Consider the following 23,664-nt stretch of genomic DNA (forward strand, 5'->3'; position numbering starts at 1 on the left):
TTCTGTTGTATTTTACTAAGAATAATCCTTTCATCAGTCATTTATCACTGGTAGCAGGCAAATACTACCCCCTTCCCAAATAAAAATCACACACATTCTTGTAGATGGCAAAATTAATTCACTTCAAGCCCTGTTATGTTTACTTTCTCCCATTGTTTTAAGGAAAATTTTTCTAGAGAAAGGGAAGAACTGTTGAGAAGGGCTACCATGAATATCAGAAAACAACCAGAGAACTTAATTTACAACAGAAGATAGCCAAATAGTTTTACTAGAAACCCAGTTCAATATGTTGTGACACATTGTAACATCCCACATTACTTATAAGATCAGTCAAAACCATTCACATTCTGAATAACAAACACACAAAAAGAGTTGTTTATAAAATGGAGGATTATTTCCATAAATTAATTGTGAACAGATGTCCTCACATCTATTCACACACAGAAGAACCTTGTTCTGCAGGCAGGGTTTTTTTACTTCAATATGAGTAACCAGGAAAGAATTTGACCCTTGACAAATGATATGAATAACGAATATATTTCTTAAATATTCCAATCTGCTTATGGACAAATTCATTAGCAGAACAGCAGGCAAAATATTCTACCTTCCTTCCTTTTATTATTTAGCCATCTATTCCAAATGTCTCTTTAAAACCTCACCCTTTATAATGCCTCTGCCCCCTCCCTCTTAATCTTCAACTGTAGCAGTAGAGGTTTTTGTAAAAACCTGCTTTTAGTAGCATTCATTACATGTTAGTCTGCAAAGTGATGAAGTAGAGAATGCTTGAAATGAAAATGAGGAAAATGATTCCTACAGAGGAAATGCAATGGTAATAATTATCAAGTACACTAAGTTTTCACTGTTAGATTATGATTCTCAGCCAGCTACTGTAATTTCTCATTCAGAGGTGATTGCGATGGAGGAAAAAGGAGTGTGTTTTTTAAGACTTTGTGAGGCTCCCTCTTTTCCTTTCTATGTCAAGCTTATCTACACAAAAAGATACATTAAGTGAATATTGCTCAGATTGCAAAGTCAAGCACTCTAGTGCTATTAAATGCCAAAATTAAGATCTCCTGAAAACATTAATTCTGTCCCTTATGCATATGCATTGTGCCACACTCTTTAATTACTTGATGACTTACTATTTTTTCCACACAGTCCTTGCCTCTTTCTGTACTCTTGCTTGATGGTGCTCCCTTAATGAGTAAGCTACTCAACATTTTCTTTTATCCCCTGTATTCAGTGTGGTCCCAATGCTTTATTTACAGCACACTATTCAATCCCTGCTATAAAGACAGAATTAATTATCTCATGGGTTTTTCTATGGCTGTCATCAGTATCATCTCTTAAATATTCATTAGGCCAGAGAGAGAGAGAGAAGTGCTGTAGTTTAGTGGTTGGAAGACTCACCTGGGAGACCTGCTCCAACATAGTCTCTAGTCCGATGAATACTTTAATAGCCTGTATCATACAAAATAGCTTCAAAAGAAGACACTAACCTGCTGCTAGTACCTGCAGAGTCCTGGTTATAGCAATGTGGTAGTTTAGGCCTTAATTTTAGTAGGCCTCAGTTTAGTAGGCCCTGAAAATGCTATGTAGTTTAGAGGAGAAAAGCATCACCTGGCTTAAGCAACAAAAGAGATATTTCATATCATTTTGATGTCAAATCAAGTATAAAAGCAATTGTAGGGGGTGCCTAGCTCTCTTTCCCCTTCATGGCTGTGTGCTGAGCAGAAGTGCTATCACCGTTGCTGAAAATGTTAGGCCCTGCCACCATTTCACAGCTGTTTGGTTTGAGAAGTAAACATTTCTCTGTTGTTTGTTTTTCTTTCTCTCTTGCTGGGTGGTTTTGGCTGGACTGGTTGAATCTATATTATTGGTGAGCATCTCAGTAGTAATTGTTGTTCTTGGGTTTCTTCCCACATTTGTATCTATTTATGTGTTATTCATATTCTGGTTTTAATTTTCTGTCTTCTATGCAACATATAAAAAGCTCACTATTTTAAGTGTTAGTTCTAGGTTGTTGGTTTTTTTCTCAGGGCTGTAGGGGGGGTTTCTCTCTCTCTGTGTTGGCAAGTTGGCACTTTGCCAGCTCAGCCTAGCTCAAGCACCCACCGCAGGGGTGAGAAGCTTGGGTTGAAGACCTTCCCAATCAGGCAGAAACTGTCCCTAGGCCTTCAGATGGTTAGGAATCACATACCAGACTGCTGCTTGCTTTTCTGATAAAAGACTACCATGGATAACACACTTAACTACAGGAGGTTGCTCACTCCTATGTGAAGGAGTGAAAAGCTGGCTTTCTTGTAGCTGAAGGCAACTCTCCATGGCTTGCTCAGGAACTTCCTCACCAAATTTTCTGGCTTCTTCAACCTCTCCTTGAGCATCCAGTTCTCTCCATGATACCTCTCAGTGCTCAGCATATAAGTACCAATGAAAGATGTAAGCCTAACCTAGTAGATAAGGAACCTAAACTAGGCCAATCCTTCTTTAGCCCCACATTTCCTGGTGTTTGGTGTATATGGCGTAACACTACTGCATGTGGGGGGAAGGCTGTCTGCTCCAAGCACCTTAGCACTCACAGAATCATAGAATATGCCAAGCTGGGAGGGACCCACAAGGATCATCAAGTCCAACTCATCACCCTGCAAAGGAAAATCCCCAAGAGTGCCTGAGAGTGTTTTCCAAACACTTCTTGACTCATCTCTTTCTCCATGATTTATTTAACAAGGAAGTGATGCCGTGAATGACCCCTCCCCCGAAAAACAGGACTTCGAGCCATGTTAGTGTAGGGTAAGATAAAAAGTAAAGGTCCTTTAATAACACAGGGCCTACAGCCCACAGGAATACAGGATGACATGCATGTGTCCCAGTTCTTGTTTCCATGGCTTTTATAATAAGATCTCTCCAATCATTGCTTTACACATTTCTCAGTTCAGCCCCAGTCCCACCCCTGGTCCAACCCCCTGGAACTGGGTCTGGGGTCGTCAAGACCCTCTGTCTTCATCAGCTCTTCTTCCTCGGGCACACAAAGGTCTCTTGGAGTTCATCCAGTTCTGTCTTTTGGGTCACTCTGACCTGTGTTTATGTTTCATTCTGTAGGCTTTCTGATATCTTTCAGCTCTACCTTGAAAAGGAGTCTAAACAAGATTAATCAACTAAAGGAATTTAAGCTCCCTCTTCTGGGACAGGGGTAGTGATAGAAAGGCATTAAACTTAAACTGTTAGAAATATTAACCCTCTAAAAATCTACAACTACTGTGTTCCTAAAATCTACAAAATGTGAAAATCAGAAAAAAATCCCTTTGGCATCAGAAGCATTTAATGTGTTAAATAATCTCAAGTGTAGACAGAAGCTTGAGATTGAAGTGCACAATTCTTTTCATTAGGCAAGGAACCAAAGTAGGCTGCAGCAACTCAGTGCTTTTTTCCTGCCATGCTTAATCACAATTCTGCTGAAACAATAGTAGTTTGAAAAGGAGGAGAGAATAACACCACTCCAAAACATGCAGAGCCTCTTGACTGAGGTAACTTCCTGCTAAGCATAGTGCTGGGTCACATAGGCAGCTTTTTAGCTGGGAGATGTATTAGCAGCTTGTTAGACTGGCTGTAGCTGAATGCAGCTGTCTTTGCCTTTGAAATTTGTTCTCAGCTATGACAGTGGTAAACACCAATTTTCGCAAAGTGAGAGTCAACTTCCACCCACTTTAATTTAACTTCTTTCTAATTCAGATAAAACTTATTTGTGTAATGCCTCCTTCACAGTTTCTTACTTGTTTCAGAGCTTGGTTTCTTAATTGCTGAGGGTTGAAATATTTCAAGTGATTTGCGGACAAAGATTTCATATAAGCAGGTTTCAGTTAGTGCTCTGTTCTTTTTTTAAACTTCCATGACCACCTATGCTCCATATAAAACATTTTTGTAGATTTCTGACTTTTTTTTCATGGGATTTTCCACCTTTCCCTTAAAATCATCCGTTTGGGAATCTTAGCTTCTCTTTTAATTGACAGAATACACACATAATTTGGCATAGAAACACAAGACTTCCCACATCTAACACATCGCAATATAAATTTAAATGAACATTGATGGAGACAAATCTAAAATTTCACGTTCCTGCTGGGGACCTACTGCAAAGATTACAAGAATCTAAAATCTCTTCTCCAAAATTAGCCATAAACACAAAAGTAGTCCCTGAGTCATTTCACCTAAGTCTCCCAGGTAGCAACCAGGGGATAGTAATGTCCAATCACCATTAAAAAGGGTCAGATTTTAACACTTGCCCTTAAACTCTTCAATTTTTTATCTGAAAATTACCAATTATTGGAACTGTCCAGAGGGTGTAATAGGGTATTTTATTCACTCCTATCTAATTACTTGTCTCCCATAAATATTTGGTTATATTCATTATAACACTGTGTGCACAGGAAGCACTAGTCTATTCATAAAACACTTATTTGAAGATTACAGTCGTTAAACAATCTAATTCCACCTCACCCTGTTTTTCATTCAAAGGCCTAGATTCCCTTAGCAGGCCACGGGCCAGGATCATTGAAGAGTAAAGCCTTCATTTATACAGACCTGGAAGTCAAATAATTGTAACGCTGTCACCAAACGGCATCTGAGAATTGGTACTGTTTAGCAGCTGGACAATAACCTAACAAGCAGCATCCTTGAGTTTCATAAGAGGGTTCCACAAATCGTATGTGGTACTGTATTGTGCTGGTTTAAAGGTAAACCGGCAGGAGAAATAAACTCAACACAAGAGAGATTATAAGTCAGAGCTACAATTTAATGATAATATTACAATAAATACACTGACATAAAGGGAAATTGCTTTCAACTCACAAAACCCAGCAGTATAACCCAGTGTCCTGGGGCACAAACCCAAAGGGGTTTGTTAGCCCTTGTGCTGAGACCCATGTGGTCCCCCCAAGTCCAAAGCCAAAAGGAAGTGAAAAACCTGTTGGTGCAGGCGATGGCTGTAGTCTGGTCGAGAGTGGTGGTTGTAGTCTGGTCTAGAGTGGTGGTCTCCTCCTGTCGAGGTCCTGCTGCTTCTCTGGATCCGACGAGAGGTTCCCGAGGTCTTCTTACCCACCACTTATGTACCCTCAGGGAGCACCCAATCCCTCCCCCACGGCGGGGACTCACACAATGGGTGATTAACTCTGGGAGCCAGGGGGTATCCCTGAACTGTTGATGGCCCTTTAGCAGCCATGCCACCCCAGGCTGAGTGTGAAGGTGCTAATGACTCCCTGGGCAGCTGCTGCTAATGGTCCATTGTTCTTGGGAAATGAATAGAGGGGGTAGAATACACAGCTTTGATCACCCACACACAGGGATAACTGGTCCCACCTGCTGAACTAGGACATTTAAAAACAGTGGATAGGGATCAGAAAAAAAAATCACAACCAAATGCAGAGCTCAAAGCTACACAGTTTGAATTGAAAACATGGTGCTGGTAATGATTGGCATTGGAGTGCATGCTGAGCACAGGGTTAACGAAACAAACAGATTACACAAAAAAGGCATGAAATAGGATTGTTAGGGGAACACATGACATAATATAAAATGAAGTAATTATCTGTATGGGAAGGTGACTCATGTCTGACTCTTTGGATGTGTGCTGTGGGATCTGCTATGTGCTGCTTCACTAAGAACAGACCGGGCTATGCTTCTAGGTGGCCTGTGGCCTAAGAAAAAAGGAACCTGCCTTACCCTTCCAGTGCTAAGCCAAGCTGTGCCAGAGTTCTTATGGTGTCTGTAGGAAACACTAAGCTTGGAGCAGGTGGTTCTCTAAAAAGCCTCAGTTGGCCAGTGGTCCTTGAAAGTCTGATGCACAAGACAGCCAGCTGGAGCCAGGGGCTAAAAAAAAAAAAAGGCAGATGATAGGAGAAGCAGTCCAGAAAATAGTAGCAATCATTTATCTTTCTTTCTCCCCAACTCTGGCCATACCAAGAACTCTGAGGTTGTTCTAAGTCACTCACACTAATCTTCCCCCACCCCATTCCCCGCTACTGGAAAACTAGAAAATATTTCATTATAGGCTGAGTATAAATAATGCCTTAACCACTTACAGATTATCTACATGAAAACTGTAATTAGAATAATAACCAAAATTGGCCATTAGCCATTTACATGTACCAAGTGCCTGGACTTAGATAACAGCACCTCCAGTTGGTCCTCCTTCTGAGGACCATCACTCTTTCCATGGCCTCCTTTTATCACTAGCAGCCTCAGCAGTTCCCTGCCCAGCTCCCGAGGTCCTCACCAGCTCCCCCAGCCCTGCTGCCATCACTGCAAAGCAGCCAGGTTTTCACTCACCAACCCTGAGTAAGAGATTGTGGGCAGAAAGGGGAAAGACAAAGACCTTCACTTGCTACCTGGGCAGCCACAACAAAAGCTAATGCAAGTGGGGGTTTGTCTCCCATTCTCAGAGGCTGGTAACCTGTTCACACCACCCTCTTGCCTCTAGTGAGACCCATGCAATTACTGGGATGAAAAGCAAGGAAAGGTTTGATTCCTGGAGCCCATGACAGGATGCACTTATCTCAGAGGGGCAAAAGAGCTCTAGCACAGAAGCTACCAGAGCTCACTGACAGAGGAAAGGTCTCATTGCAGTTATAATTTCTTCATGAGGAAAGAGGAGGGGCAGGCACTGATCTCTTCACTGTGATGACCAGTGACAAGACCCTAGGGAATGGCCTGAAGTTGTGTTAGGGGAGGTTTAGGTTGGTTATTAGAAAAAGGTTCCTCACCCACAGGGTGGTTGGGCACTGGAACAGGCTTCCCAGGAAGTGGTCACAGCACCAAGCCTGACAGAGTTCAACAAATGTTTGGATGATACTCTCAGGCACATGGTGTGACTCTTTGGGATGGTTCTGTGCAAGGCTAGTATCGATGGATGGTGAAATGCTTCTAAAACAGGAACACGGGTCTTCTGCTTCGAGAGGCACGGTGGCTGTCAGCTAGCAGCTCTTCTAGGCCACCTCTCGAAGCCTGGGATGGCTCCCTCCGCACCCAGCCTGGCGCAGCCTCCCCAAGGAAGGACCACACTTGAGGCCAGGTGGCAACAGAAGCAGACTTTATTGGGGTACCCAGCTTATAAAGGGTTTGGGGGATGGTTCCAGAAAATGGGAGGAGAAGGGGGAAGGGCCAAGCATCCTATTGGTCAAAACATGAGCAAAGAGGAGGTACAGGGAAAGGACCAATAGGGAATGAGGATCCAAACATAGCCATAAAAGGAGAACTACTGCAATGCACCAAACTGGGGTCAATCAGGATAGGGTTGGCGGGAAAACCTAGGGGGGTTCTGGGAAGAAGAACTTGGATAGGGACTCCAATAGGGAAACATTATGGGTAGACCTGATGGCCAACGCCATTATCAGGGGAGAAATCAATATATGAAATGTTCAGGCCCACAGCCTCAGGCTCTTCAATTTCTGCATCTTCGTCAACCCATCGCTTGTAATACTTCTGCCACTTAATAAAGTCCAGGTCTATCCCAACAGGCTAGGAGTTGGACTCAATAATCCTTATGGGTCCCTTCCAACTCAGCATATTCAATGATTCTGTTATTCAGTGAAACCTTTATGGAAGGTTGAAGAGAGAAAGAGCGAAGAAAATGAGATATGAACTTGATAACCCAGCTGGTAGGTAGCTCAACTGTGTTCAAACTGAGCTCTGGGTAGTAGTCTGCTCTCAGGACTATGTCCTTTGTTTACACATAGGGTGTGTTTAAATGGTGTTTATTCACTAATTGTGAATTCACAAGCATTATTGAAGGCAATTCATCATAGTCAGCAGCTCAGATTACACTCTCCAGAATGATGGAAGGCGTGACTAGGACTCTGTCATACTAAGGAAAGTTCTGAATAATTTCCTTTCTCCTAAGTCAGTGCTCTATCTACTACGTTATTGTATAGAAAGCTGGCAGACACATTACTTCTTTTGACTGTGGGTTTGTGGTATTTTTCTTCCAATACCAGAACAAGATTTTTTACATATGCAGGAATTCTAGCTTAGTTCAGTATAAAGTGAGCAAAGGGTAATTCTCTGAAATCTGCATCTCTGCTGCAGGAGCATGGGGAAGGGCAGAGCTTCATTCATCTCTCTTTGTTCAGTGTTCGGCCACTCAGTCAGTTCATGGGTGGGTTTGGATTCCAGCTCAGGGCATTTTGCATCCCTCACACACAAAGAAGAGAGTATGTTTGTCCACCTGGGAATTATGGAGTACAAAATGAGAACCAAACACTTCCTTTCTAATAACATCTGGCTTCTCCTCTTTAAGACATAGTCTTTCGGTTACTGATACCAACACATTATCCAAATCTTCTGAATAGCATATAATTTCTGAATCATTATTAATGGTGTTACTATTTTTATTTTTTGCTCCTGTACATCTAGATCATTCAGAAACACCATTAACTTAGTTTTTCATTTATCTGATTATTCCCTTTGTTAATTTATATATGTGTCTATGACCTTCTCTATTTGTCATTCATTTTGATAATATCTAAAAAATATATTGATGGCTTCTTTTTCTATCTGGCAGAATGTTTTGATTTTAGGGGAAGAAGGGGAACACTGACAGAAGCATTTATTAAAAATTTGCAATTCTCAGATATATATCTTTAAATGTTTCTTCTCACTAACTTCATTGATAGTTATTTTCATCTTTGGTAAACTGGAATTCTTAGGAACCCAACTCCATGTATTGATGTCATGTTTTGAGGCTACAGAGTCTACCACAGTACAGAGCTGTTAAAAGTCTCAGGTCCCTGAGTACACAAGTGGCCCTGAGCTGCCCTGTGTAGACTGGCTTGCCCTCAGACCTGCCTTGTCACTGAGGATGTCTGGAGGCCACCAGGCTCTTCAAAGGTCTCCAGTCCCTCTCGCTGCTCTGCTGGCCTAGCTGGAGCACCATAACCTGAAGGGGAAGACACCACCTCTATCTGCCTCACCTACACCTCTACTCCTTTCCCCCTGCTGAGCAGCCCTGTCTGTGCTCTGGCATGCTATTTTATGTAATATTTAGATTCTCTGAACTATTTTCTCTTAGTAAAGCTCAGCATGGGTCCAAGCAACAAGAGTATACCAAAAACATGAAAAAATGTTTCACAAAGGAAGTGCAGCAGTGTCACTGACCTCAGACATGGTGGGATTTTCACAAAAGTTGTATGTTCTAGAAAGCCTGTGACTTTTCTTCACTGGAACTGATCATCTATGACTCTGTGCTGCTCAGGTTGGGGCAGCCCTCACAAGAAGACAGTCTGCGTAAGTGATTTATCAGGACTGCCAACAAAGAAAACAAACAAAACAAAACAAAAACACAAACCAAAACCAAAAACCCAAGCCTCATTTCAGACCCTTCAGAATTTATTTCATCTCTTCCTCTCTAGAAGAATAAAAAAATCTAATTGTAATTATTTTTGCAGTGCATACCATTACATTCCACTGTTAACAATATTCCACTCAACAGAGAATGAGAATGTTTTGGACTCTAAAAATGAGTGCACACCCACTCCTTCCTGAACAGACACAGACAAATTCACAAAACTTACTGTTGATATTATTTCCCCTATTACCTGTTAGCAGAACAGGGTCCAGGATTTTGCAGTCCTAAATTTGAGACTCTGCCCTTCTTCATGATCTTCGAACCCACATCTCACAGACTCACAGCCTCAGTCAGCCTGGAGTTGAGAGCATTCTTTACAGCATTTCTCCATATGTTTTTAGCAGAGCACCATCTTAATGTCTGCTTCAAAAAGTGGAACAGCTCTGGAAAGGACACTCAACAGCATATTCCTCCCCAAAACCCTACTGGTCAGGACTATCTAATCAGCAGAACACCAAAGCTCAAGGCCAACTTATAACTGATTTATAGAATCATAGAATAGATTGGGTTGGAAAAGACCTCCGAGATCATCAAGTCCAACCCTTGGTCCAACTCCAGTCCATTTACTAGATCATGGCATTCAATGCCACGTCCAATCTCAGTTTAAAAACCTCCAGGGATGGTGAATCCACCACCTCTCTGGGCAGCCCATTCCAATGCCTGATTACTCTCTCTGGAAAGAATTTTTTTTCTGATATCCAACTTAAATTTCCCCTGGCAGAGCTTGAGCCCGTGCCCCCTTGTCCTATTGCTGAGTGCCTGGGAGAAGAGACCAACCCCCACCTGGCTAGAACTTCCCTTCAGGTAGTTTTAGACAGTGATGAAGTCACCTCTAAGCCTTCTCTTCTCCAGGCTAAACAACCCCAGCTCCCTCAGCCTCTCCCCATAGGACTTGTGCTCCAGTCCCTTCACCAGCCTTGTTGCTCTTCTCTGGACCAACTCCAGCACCTCAATATCTTTCCTGAACTGAGGGGCCCAGAACTGAACACAACACTCAAGGTGTGGCCTCACCAATGCAGAGTACAGGGGAAGGATCAGTGCCCTCATCCTGCTGGCCACGCTATTTTTGATCCAGGCCAGGATTGCACTGGCCTTCTTGGCCACCTGGGCACACTGTTGGCTCATTGTTGAGCTCACTGTTGAGCTTCCTGTCAATTAGTACCTGTCTTGGGTTGAGAGAAAAAACCAAAATGTTTACCAAAAAGCAGAGGAGAGGATTCCTCCACAATAATTACGTCACTCTTTACTAAATTTAAGAAAAGGAACTTTATTTAGAAAATAGATATAAGAAGGATAACTGTTCTTAACTACTGTATATATACATATATATGTACACATAGATATAATTGTAAACAGACCAGAGCAAACTACTCCCCCAGCACCAAAAATAAAAACAAAAGAGAACAACCCACAGAACGGTAGGTTCCTCCTGGAACAGTTATATTTATGGACAGTGTCTGTGTCACACCTTGGGTAGCTGCGAGGTGAATCATCAGTCTTTTCCGAGCAGGGCAGAGACGAACAGTGCTCTTTGTCCTTTATCCCAAATGAAGAAGGCGAAGCTGAGAGTGAAGGGATGATGATAGCTCCCCGGAAAGCAGATGTGACTCCTCTCTCTCTCTAGGTCACTGCTGCAGTGGGGTGGGCAGCCGTGACACTGCGAGCATCAGTGAAACTGGGGAGGTGACCGGGGCCCCAAATGCCAAAGCAGGAGCAACAGCAGTGGCAGGAAAAAACTAGCTTACTCCACAGTAGCAGCAAGGAGCAGGAGAAACAGCTTCTCTCCCACAGCAGCACACACATCCAGAGCTGTGTGGTGTCCCCAAAAACAAAAGAGACAGTGCAAACCCGTTCCCTGTCACACCTTTCCCCAGTCTGCCCCCACGGAAAACAATCAAGAAGGAATTGATAGCAGTTAACTACTTCTTTTTTTAACTAATGGCATGGGGAGTCAATGGCAGGGAGGGAATTTACATTATCATTCCAAACTACAACAGTACCCCCAGGTTCCTTTCTGCCTGGCTGCTCTCCAGCCACTGTGAGACCAGCCTGTAGTGCTGCAGGGAGTTGTTGTGGCCAAAGTGTAGGACCCGGCACTTGGCCATATTGAACTTCATCCCATTGGAATCAGCCCATCTCTCAAGTCTATCCAGATCCCTCTGCAGAGCCCTCCTGCCTTCCAGCAGGTTGACACTCCCTCCCAACTTGGTGCCATCTGCAAACTTGCTAATGATGGACTCAATCTCATCATCTAAATCATCAATAAAGATGTTAAACAGGACTGGACCCAACACAGACCCCTGGGGAAAATCAGTAGTGACCGGCTGCCAGCTGGATGCAGCTCCATTCACCAGCACTCTCTGGGCCTAGCCCTCCAGCCAGCTCTTAACCCAGCAGAGGGTACACTTGTCCAAGCCATGGGCTACCAGCTTTTCCAGGAGTATATTATGGGAGACAGTGTCAAAGGCCTTGCTGAAGTCCAGATAGACCACATCCACAGCCTTCCCCTCATCCACCAGGTGGGTCATCTGATCATAAAAAGAGATCAGGTTGGTCAGCCAGGACCTGCCCCTCCTAAACCCATGCTGGCTGGATCTAATCCCTTGTCTATCCTGAAGGTGCTGTGTGATTGCACTCAGGATGATCTGCTTCATAACCCTGCCAAGCACCAAGATCAGGCTGACAGGCCTGTAGTTGCCAGGGTCAGCCTTGCAACACTTTTTGTGGATTGGGGTGACATTCACCAACCTCCAATCATCTGGGACCTCCCCAGAGAGCCAGAACTGTTGGAAGATGGAGAGCAGCTTGGCAAGCTCTTCTGCCAGCTCCATCATCACCCTGGGATGGACCCCATCTGGTCCCATAGACTTGTTAGGATTCGGCTGGCTCAGTAAGTCACTATTTCTCCTGGAATACAGGGGGTCTATTCAGTCCCCTCTCTCTGTCTACCAGCTCCAGAGGCCAGTTGTCTTGAGGGCCACCTGTCTTACTGCTAAAAACTGAGGCAAAGTAGGTGTTAAGTACCTCAGCCTTCTCCTCATCTTTGTTAACTGTATTTCCCTCCAAGTCCAACAGAGAATGGAGGTTTTCCTTGCCCCTCCTTTTGTTATTAATGTATTTCTAGAAGGACTTTTTGATATCCCTAACAGAATTAGCCAAATTAACTTCAAATGGCACTTTTCTTTCCCTGATTCTTTTTCTGCATGACCTAGCTATCTTTATAAATTCTTCATAAGTAGCCAGACCTTTTTTCCAGAGTCAGTAAACTTTCTTTTTATCCCTGATTTCCTTCAGCATCTCCCTATTTAACCAAGCCGTCCGTCTTCCCCTCCGGCTGGCCTTTTGGCACACTGGTATAGCCTGTTGCTGTGCACTCAAAATTTCCTTCTTTGAAACATGTCCATCCCTCCTGGACCCCCTTGTTTTTAAGGGTTGTTTTTCAGGGTATACTCTGAATTAGTCTTTTGAATAGGCCAAAATCTGCCCTGTGGAAATCCAGTGTAGAGGTTTTAATGGTGGCTCTCCTTGCATCTCTGAGTATTGAAAATTCTATTATTTCATGGTCACTATGCCCCAGGCAGCCTCCAACCACTTGTATCTCCCACCAGCCCTTCTCTGTCTGTAAACAGTAGGTCTAGCAGGGCCTTACCCCTGGTAGGATCATTTACCAGTTGATGAAGGAAATTATCCTCTATACACTCCAGGAACCTCCAAGACTGCTTCTCTGCAGTATGAAGCTCCCAGCAGACATCTGGCAGCTTACAGTCACCCACAAGAACAAAGGCTGCAGATTTTGAGACATCTGCCAGCTGCTTGTAGAATAATTCATCCCCTTCATCATCCTGGTTGGGCAGTCTGTAACAGACACCCACCAGGATGTCAGCCTTGTTGGCCTTCCCCCTGATTCTGGTCCACAGGCACTCAACCTTGTTACTGCTGACCTCAAGTTCAACAGAGTCAAGAGACCCTCTAACATATAAAGCCACCCCTCCACCTCTCCCACCCTGCCTGTCCTTTCTGAAGAGCTTGTAGCCCCCCATAACAGCACTCCAGTCATGCGAGTCATCCCACCATGTTTCTGTGTCAGCAACTATGTCATAGTTTTCCTGTTGCACTATGGCTTCCAGCTCCTCTTGTTTGTTTCCCATACTGCGTGCATTGGTGTACATGCACTTCAGCTGGGCCATTGATTTTACTCTCATCTCAGTCTCTACACCCTTAGGCTTATCTCTAGATAGCCCAGTTTCAATTCCTTCCCCCTTCATACCTAGTTTAAAGCCCTCCTAACCAACCCTGCCAATTTATGGGCTACAATTCTTTTACCCTTCCTAAACATATGAAGCCCATCTGGTTTCAGGGGATTAGGCAACATGGAGTTTGCCCCATGATCAAAAAAACCAAAATTTTGATGGTAGCACCAGTCCCTAAGCCACCTATTGGTAAGCTGGGCTTTCCTATGCCTCTCCTCATTTATCTCCTTATTGAGCCCAGCTAGCACAGGAACTGAGGCAATTACTACTGAGGCAATTGCTTCTGTCCCATTAAGTGATCAAGCCAGTGCTTTAAAATCTTTTTTAATTACCCTGGTAATTCTTTCATTGATGTCATCACTTCCAACCTGGACAACCAACAGCAGGTAATAGTCTGAGGGTTGAATTAGCTTAGGAAGTCTCTTAGTAATATCCCTCCACCCTGGCCCCGGGAAGGCAGCAAACCTCCCTGTGGGATGGGTCTGGCTGACATAGAGGGGCCTCAGTTCCCCTCAAAAGGGAGTCACCGATTACAACAACCCTTCTCTTTTTCCTCATATCTGTAGTTGTAATCCGTCTGGTAGACTGGGGGTAACCAGAAGACCTTGTAGACAGACCTTCTCCCTGACTGTCCTTCATCAGACTTTCTGAGTCCAGGGCCATATACCTGTTTTTAAAGGGCACCCCGGTAGGTGAAAGGGGCCGAGAGGGGTGGTTTTGCCTTTACGACCAGGCACCTGTTTCCATTTCTCCTCATCCATATGATCTCTTCTATCTGCCTGATAGCAGGAGGGGCTGGGCTTCACCAGCTCCTGCTGGGCTTCCTGAGGAGTCAAAAGGGTGTGACTCCACCAGTCAATTTCCCCTTCACTCTCCCTTATACTTCTGAGCCTTTCCACCTCTTCCTTTAGCTCTGTCACCAGACACAGCAAATCATTCACCTGCTCACATCATATGCAGGTGCTTCTCACACTGTCCTCCGGTAGCTATTCCAGGCTCAAACAGTCTATGCAGGCAGAGACCTGAGTGGCTGCATCCTTTTTAGAGGATTCTGTCTGTGTTGACACACGTCTACTGGTAACAGGAGCAACAGCTTTCATATTTTTTTTGGAAGGCATGAGTACCTTGAGTTGTGGGGAAAGGAGAGGAAAAAAAGAAAAGAAAAAAAAAAAAGAAGAAAAAGAAAAAAAGAAAAAGCGCCCACAATACATCTAGGCTTGTGCCCTGTCTGCTCACCCTGCCTGTGCAAACTGCCACACAAACTGCTGTGCCACATCCCTATTTGCCACACTCCAGGTTGCTTGTGCTCCCCAGAGATGTTTTTAAAGCCTTCTCAACCTCCTGCTAACGAGCAAGCCACACTTCTGAGTCACCTGATAACAGTTGGAGGAGTAGCAGCCAAAGCCTAGCAGGAAATGAGTAGAGCCCCACCCTTTAAAGCCTTCTCAATCCGCTGCTAAGGAGCAAGCCACACCTCTGAGTCACCTGATAACAGTTGGAGGAACAGCAGCCAAAGCCTAGCAGGCAAAAGATTCAAGATCCTGTCACAGGCAAAAGATCCAAGATTGTATATCTTCACTGAACAACCCAGTTACCCTATTGTCAGTTTCCTGCATGGCTTTCTGTGCTGGTTTAAAGGTGAACCAGCAGGGGAAATGAACTCATCACGAGAGAGATTATAAGTCAGAGCTAAAATTAATAATAATATTAAATTAACAACACTGACACACAAGGGAAATTGCTTTCAACTCACAAAACCCCAGCAGTATAACCCAGTGTCCTGGGGCACAAACCCAAGGGGGTTTGTTTGCCCTTGTGCTGAGACCCCTGTGGCTCCCCCAAGTCCAGAGCAAAAGAAAATGAAAAGCCTGTTGGTGCAGGTGAGGGCTGTGGTCTGGGTGAGAGCGGTGATCTCCTCCGGTCAAGGTCCTGCTGCTGCTCTGGATCCGACAAGAAGTTCCTGAGGTCTTCTTACCCACCACTTATGTACCCTCAGGGAGCACCCAGTCCCTCCCCCTGGGCGGGGACTCACACAATGGGTGATTAACTCTGGGAGCCAGGGGGTATCCCTGAACTGTTGATGGCCCTCTGCAGCTCCGCCCCCCTCAGGCTGGGTGTGAAGGTGATAATGGCTCCCTGGGCAGCTGCTGCTAATGGCCCATTGACCTTGGGGAATGAATAGAAGGGGTAGAATACACAGCTTTGATCACCCCCACACAGGGTTATGTGGTCCCTCCTGCTGAACTAGGACACTTTCCCACAAGATGCAAGAGGAATCATCCTGTGACTTGAATGCTTGGGTGATGATATAGAAATGAGAAATTATCCACAGAAGATAAGAACTACGTATACCTGGGTATCTTAACAGTAGGGGCCTTCCTTAAGTAGATTAGGACAACTGAAAATTGCTTCAGTACAGCTGAAGTAGTCAGTCCCAAATCACCCATAACCTGAGCGAATGCTGCACCACCCGATATTGCTGAGTAAAAGTTGTTTCCTGAGTTAAACCTCACACATTAGTCTGCCAGATTTACACCATTGACACAATTTTATTATTAGTTTTAGGACAACTAAGATCACAGTTTTCAAAGATTTTAACTAGTCACAAAAATAACTACCATTTATCACCTAGGTTTTGTACTTGTTTCATTTAAGCAAGTCATTTAAGTTCTACCTCACACTTTTCCCATTTATACAGTATGGTAAATCATACCAGTCCATACGAAACAGACTGTAGAGATTCTTTGAAACCAGGCCACCTTTGAAACCAGTCTACCACTTGAAATCATGTGCACAATCTCAAAAACAGTGCCAAATGTTAATAATCTAAATTAACAGAATTTTACAGCCGGTATGGATTGTAAGAGAGGAAGGGTTCAGACTTATTTATGTCTGTAAAACCGTTTGGATACAAAAGTGCTCACAAGCCTCTTCTTTTTTTCTTGTCATCTCTCTCATTCACCATCCTAATCATAAGCCATCTCTTCAGATTTCCCTCGTACAATGATCTCTACATCTATCTGTCATCCAGACTCGAGTGAAGTGACTCTTTTACTCATCTGACAGAAGTGGAGTTGGTTTGCCAAATATCCATCACTATCACTGCATGGCACAACTGTAGGATATTAATAAATAGTTTGTTACCTAGGGCCACCCAGCATGGATTGCTTTGGTAGCATCTCTTATCTTAGTGCTACATTTATAGCATTTAATAGGTTAAAGGATATAGTGTATGTAGGATTTCAGAAAATCCTTTCACAAGGTTTTCATTCCTTAGTTGAAATGCAGAGCACAACTATTTAAGGATTAGCTCCTTCCTTCTCCCAACACATGCTTCTTTGATGATACCACATCCTTCTATCTTCCTCTGTGGAACAGAAATGGAGAATAGTCGCACTGGGGGAATTATTAGCCTCAGCCTCCTTTATACCTTTAAGGCAATTACATTCCAAGACAAGAGTATCTAATGTGCAGTACTTTCAGCATGTACAACTTAGGTAGTTTTATGAAGTCATGAAAACCTCCAGAAATATTCTTCTTTTAAAGACTGTCATACACTATAAAGCTTAAGCCAGGTTTAATGCAAGTGTTTATTTTTTAATGTTTTGAAAGTGGAAAATGTTTTCTAATAAAATATATGTGAAATTTTTTTGCTCAGAACTCTGTGAACCTTTTTTTTCCCCTGGTGGAGAACTAAAGGCAGAATTTTATAATAACCAAGGATAATTCTTTTGCTTATTTGTATGTTTTAATTTGACATTTAGCACCATGTTATCTGAATGTAATGTTACTGCAATGGAGTAGCATACAGAATACTTTATGTAGAGCAACTGTCAGAGCAGTACTTTAAAAAATGAATACTATATACAGGCATCTTTTGCATAGTACCCTGGAATGAAAAGATAATATGTGTGTCATAGCAAGTGTAATTTCCACCAGAGATGTCCCAGTAAAAATCATTCCAAATGCATCATTCTTAATCAAGATGTATAGAGGAAAACAGTTCACATATTTCTGAGCAGACATCTCTGGAATCATTGCCTAAAGTGGTAGAAGACTGGGCATAATAACAAGCACAGAAGGCGCCAATGTTCCTCTGTCTTAACCAGGCAGAGGTAGTTGAAAATTTCCCATCAACATGATTTTCTGAAGGAAAAGCATATTTTGGATCATTATAGACAAGAGAAAACCTATCTCTTTCTATGTATATTCCTACATGAGCAGCCTTGATCTTTGTTCACTTTCTTATCTGCACAGAATTACTCTTCTTTCTCATAGGCAGCGTTTCTCAGAATCGCATCTACACTCCCACAGCAAAATTTCTTCCTTGGCACATCTGCTATGAAGTATTTCTCCCCACTTCCTCTATCCATTCACAGGGGTTTTTTTTTTCATATGTCAGCCCCTGTGTCTTTTACTTTGTTGAGAAATTGGTACACATGTAGAACATCTCCATTGGACAAAAGCTGTTTCTATGGGAAAAAATCTCTGTCTTACAAACACACACACACAACCAAACCCACAGTTCCCATCAGGAAAATAAAACCAAAAATTTTAATTTTCCTCCTCACAAATAAACATGTTATTGTCTACAAGTTTGTGTTCCTTCAGGATTTTTCACAAGAAAAAGATTTGTCTCTCAAGCTATTCCGAGTTTCACCTGGCAGCAAACTGGAAGAGACAGTAGAATGCAGGGACAGCAATATTGCAATGGTATTTAGTGACCACATCACTTCTATTTCTAGCAGTCCCTTTAAAGCAGAACAAATTGCAGAAATCTTGCTTGGAATGACAGAGACATGAGTAAGTGTGACACGGTCCTTGTCAAAGAAAAAAATCGTTTTGGTCCTCTGTCCAAATACATTTCAAAGGACACAATGAGCTACCAAGTTTTTTTTTAAAATGAACACAGCGTGACAGGTCAAGTATGGCTTTTAACTGATGACCACATAGTAAATAGGAAGAAAATTACTCCAATAGACAATTTAGGCACCAGCATTGTCTAGCTCTCCTGATACTTCCATAACCATTTCTATCTTGCCTAATTGTTCATCCTAGTCAGCTAGGGTCAGGAAAAATTAAATTCTTCAATGACAAAAAAAAACCAAAAACGCAACAACAAAGCAACACTTCCATTAGCAGTGCTGACACCTCTGATGATTCACAGCCTAACTTGGTGGACCAGTTTAGTCTCTGAAGGGAGTGAAACACATCTGACCTCCCAGAGTCTAAGCAGGCACATACTCCCTTTGAAGAAAAGCAGGTGACCCAGATAAAACACCTGCACACGTGCACACAGACATGCACCTACATAGTGCATTGGATATGCATTGGCAGTTTCATGAGGCTCCAGCCACTCTGACTCTGTCTAGGTCATGGGCAGGATATACCTCTTATTCAACCTGCTTGGAAACCATCATGGTTGTACTCAACAGCACAGTAACGTTCTTATTCTTCATGAAACATTCAAGGTACCTATCCAGCTGCCACTCTAACACTGCTCAGGTCTGTAAATCCTGTGGCATATCTATTATACCTCTGCATATGTCAGGGCTGCATTCACGTATCTAATACAGAAAAAACCCTCTGTTTCAGGTACCTGTATCACTCCCTTGGGATAAGACTCAGTCTGAGACTGACACCTAAATTTAGGAGCAGGATTCATCTGACTGAACAAAACTGTGCAGTGTCATTTCAGGCAGTGTACAGTATCTAGGACAGTCAGGTGGAGCGTCCTAAGGCATCTCTAATGGGAGAAGACTTGAATGTTTAGGTAATCATTATAATCAGAGAAGATCTTGATTCAATTCATAAGTTACACACGCATACATATGGAGTTACATTTAAGATGTTCTATAATGTGGAAAACACTCATGTGAAGATGATGGATACAACAGAGGACCTTCAAGAAACAATTTTCCATAGTGACAAGTGAAAACCAGGGAGGGTATCTCAGGGAATCTAAAACATCGCTGAGTCCATGTGTGGGCATCTGAATTCAGTTGCCAGTCAGTACATTCAGCAGTGCCTATAAAGTGACTTAGATATTGCTGAAAACCTGCAACAGGGCTTTAGGAAGATTACAGTAAATACCTTCATTTAGATATCTACATTTAAGCATCTCTACCTGGAGCTAAAACCCATCTTACTGATCAGTCAGACGAGACACAGGATCAAACTGTCCACCTTTAACATAAGTCTGCAAGCCTTAGTTCAGAATGGCAGGAGAAATTCTGGGTTGCTACACCCCTCAGCACCCTTGGACAGGTAGGCTGTAGAGTATAAAGAGGAAAATTGCATGATAATGCTTCCTAGACCATCTCTGTCAGAGTGATATGGATACAGACACTGAAGTCCCAGTCACTTAAATAGCTCTATACAGAAGTAGTAATTAAGATGATCCTAGCAATTTCAAAGTGCTGACCACTATGTGGTGACCACATCACTTACTTCAGCTGACCACACAATTGAAAGTAATTAAAAAAGCAAATAATCCCATTGCTGGAGGGATTGATGGAGGTAAAAATGACTAGTTCACTACAGTTTTCCATCTTTACTGTTTAAAAAAGAGGTTCAGTTTATGTTAGGAGGACGTTGTTTCCCTTTCTCTGCTTATTTTACTATTAAACTGTGTAAATTGGAAGTTGCTGCATGGGCAATGAATATCTGCACTCTGTAATACAGTTCCCACCATGACCTACACGTGTACATTTAATCTTGAAGAGATGGAACAAACTAATCAGGGAAAATACTAGGTCTGCTTACTTTTCAGAGATTCCATTGAGATTCATTTCAAATACAAATCTGTCAAATATTTAAGCTGACCTCTACCAAAGAGAAAGCCAGAGAATGCCACCTAAGAGTTTTTGTCAAGAAGATATAAGTTCTTCCATTACGTTGGTGAATATTATCAGGAGGGGTAGGAGAGCACTACTACAGCTGCACTGGAGTTCTTGTATTATTAGCAAACTGCCCACAGCCAGGTATACATTGGGAAGCGTCATTCATAACATCAAACCAACAGTAACACTCCAGTTATTTATAAGTTTTGTGTTGTTCTTGCTTGTGACCTAAATTTACATGAAGTCTGATGTTAATTTTCATCTTGCTGGAGTTCACTGCTTTCAGGAACATTAAATGTTTCATTGCTATGTGGAATTCTGGCTTCTGCAAACTCTACTGTCATTCTGTCACTGCTGCCTCTGTGCTTTCCCTTTAGGTGATGTTAGATCTATAATCTATTACATTCTGCAAATAAACTGCCAGTATACTGGCACTTGTTAGTCTACTTTAAAAACCTGTCTTTCAACAGTGGCTGACAAGAACTGGGCAACTAGTCAAAGCTGTTCCCTGTTGGGAACCAGGAAGGCTATGCCTAGGAGATATGAAAGGAAAAGCCAAATTTTGTTAAACTCTGGTGTTCAGAGAGCTGGGAGACCAAGGAAAGCAAAAAAGAAGAAAGAGTTCACATTAGTGCAGTAATTCTATTGTGTTATTATTATTATTAATTACCATGTTTACCCCCAAAATCATAATCATGAAGAATACATACACATCTATCCATGTTAGACTAATTTTTTTTTAGTAGCTAAGCTGTGCATATCACTACAAAGGAACTAAAAAACCCACTAAAATGAAATTGCATTGAATCTTCTGAAACACCTGAAATAGACAGTGTTGTGGCAGCAAACCTTTTTACTCTTTGTTAATTATTAAGTGAATATTTTCAGACAACTGAAAGAGAAGTGTAGGGAACAGAAAAAAGGACTCTATGTAACTTTTGTTGACCTCACCAAAGCTTTCGACACTGTGAGCAGAAAAGGCCTGTGGCCAATCTTGGAATATTTAGGATGTCCGCCCAAGTTCCTCAAAGTGATCATCCTACTACATGAGGATCAGCGTGGGCCAGTCAGATACAGCGATGCACTCTCTGAGCCCTTTCCAATAACCAATGGTGTGAAACAAGGTTGCATTCTTGCACCAATTCTATTCACAATCTTCTTCTCCAAAAAGCCACAGCAGACCTCAATGAAGAAAATATTATCTACATCTGATATCATACTAATGGAAGCCTATTCAACCTAAGGTGACTGAAGGCCCACAGTAACACCCTAAATCACCTTGTCTGTGAGCTGCTTTTTGCTGATGATGCTGCCCTCGTTGCTCACACAGAAGCAGCTCTGCAGCACTTAACATCCTGCTTTGCAGAGGCTGCTGAGCTTTTTGGGCTGGAAGTCAGCCTGAAGAAGACAGAAGTTCTCTACTAACCTGCACCTCAGGAAGTCTTCCATCATCCCCACATGACCATAGGTGTATCAGAGCTTAAGTCAATCCAGCAGTTCACCTATCTGGGAAGTATCATTTCCTCAGACGGTAAGATTGACAAAGAGGTAGACAACAGGCTAGCAAAGGCATACAGAGGCTTCAGAAAACTCCATGAAAGAGTCTGGTCCAATAAACACCTGAAGTTCAAAGATCAGTGTTACAGAGCCATTGTACTGTCTACTCTTTTATATGGGTCTGAATCATGGGTCATCTACCACTACCACCTGCAACTTCTCAAACTCTTCCATCAGCGCTGCCTCTGTTCAACCCTAAACCTCCACTGGTCTGATTATGTGACTAATGTGTCTGTTCTTGAACAGGCAGGGGTCACCAGTATTGAGGCCATGCTGATGAGAATGCTGCTGTGCTGGGCAGGGCACGTCTCCAGGATGGAAGATCACTGCCTCCTGAAGATTGTGCTCTATGGTGAACTCGCCACCGGCTGCCACAAGAGAAGAGCCCCAAAGAGGAGATACAAGGACTCCCTGAAGGAATACCTCGGCCTTGGCCATTTTGACTGCCACCAATGGTCCACTCTGGCTCCAGTCGGGATTCATGAGGATACACCATGACGCTGCTGCTTCATTTGAGAACGCAGGCAGAATCAGTCTTGAGAAAAAAGATAACGCAGAAAGAGCCCTTCCTTGCCACTATCACCTAAGGAGACATTCCACTGTGCCTTTTGAGACCAGACTTGCCTATCCCTTGCCTTTTTAGCCACCAGCACGCTTGCAGCAAGTGTGGGTAGTGCCCTTCCCAAATCTTCATTCATGAAGCCTATCCATGATGATGATGGTGATGATGATGATGATGATGATATCTATTTTTTACAAAATATGTCTTACTGCCTCAGCACTTTAGGATCTTGAGAGTTAACTTATTGGTTTTCAGGACTAACTTTGATAAAAGACAGTACTTTTTTAGCTGCAAAGCTCTCTAGGTCTCCCAGCACTGAGAAAAGACCTTTACAACTATGCAGGTAAACACAGGTTAACTGATGGGGCACTGATGTTAATATCCAAGGTAGATAAGGACTGCTTTGCATCAAATCACAGTTCAGCAGCAATTAGCTAGCACATGCCTTAACACCATGGCCACCTGAAGTAAACAATGAGCATTACATTATATAGCAAGAGACTAAAAAATTAAACTACACTGGAGGATAAGACCTGCTAAAAGGACTTGTGAACGTGCTATCCCTCTTGTCAGCTGCCACCCTCAACAGGCTCTCAGCCAGACTGCCAGAAAAGCTGCAGGCACCCTCCATGGCAGGCAGGCACGGAGTGCCCTGCTGTTTCACAGAGGACCGCGAGCAGCCAGCAGATGGTAGCAACTGTCGGTCAGTACTAACCTGAGCTGGATTTCTGCCACAACAGAGACGTGAAAAAACTCTGCATTTCATTATCAACAGCAAAAAACTGGATTAGCCTTGGTTATAGCTGATTTTAATTGATAGGTGAAAATGTTTTCAGAAAAAAATGCTGACCTATATGTGGGCTTCTTAAGATACGCTGTCCATTTAAGTCAGTATGCAGGGGAAAAGGAACACTGAGGCAGAATGGCATTGTCAGAGTGTGTGAAAATGTTCTGAACAGATGGAAAGACAAGGAGAAAAAGACTGTCTTGTCTGTTCATGGCTTTGAAAGAGGGAAAGTTAATAGAATAAGAACAAAAGGGTTATTACATATGTGCAGA

The sequence above is a fragment of the Pithys albifrons genome, chromosome 1 (assembly GCF_047495875.1).
Source record: "Pithys albifrons albifrons isolate INPA30051 chromosome 1, PitAlb_v1, whole genome shotgun sequence".
Classification (NCBI taxonomy): Eukaryota; Metazoa; Chordata; class Aves; order Passeriformes; family Thamnophilidae; genus Pithys; species Pithys albifrons.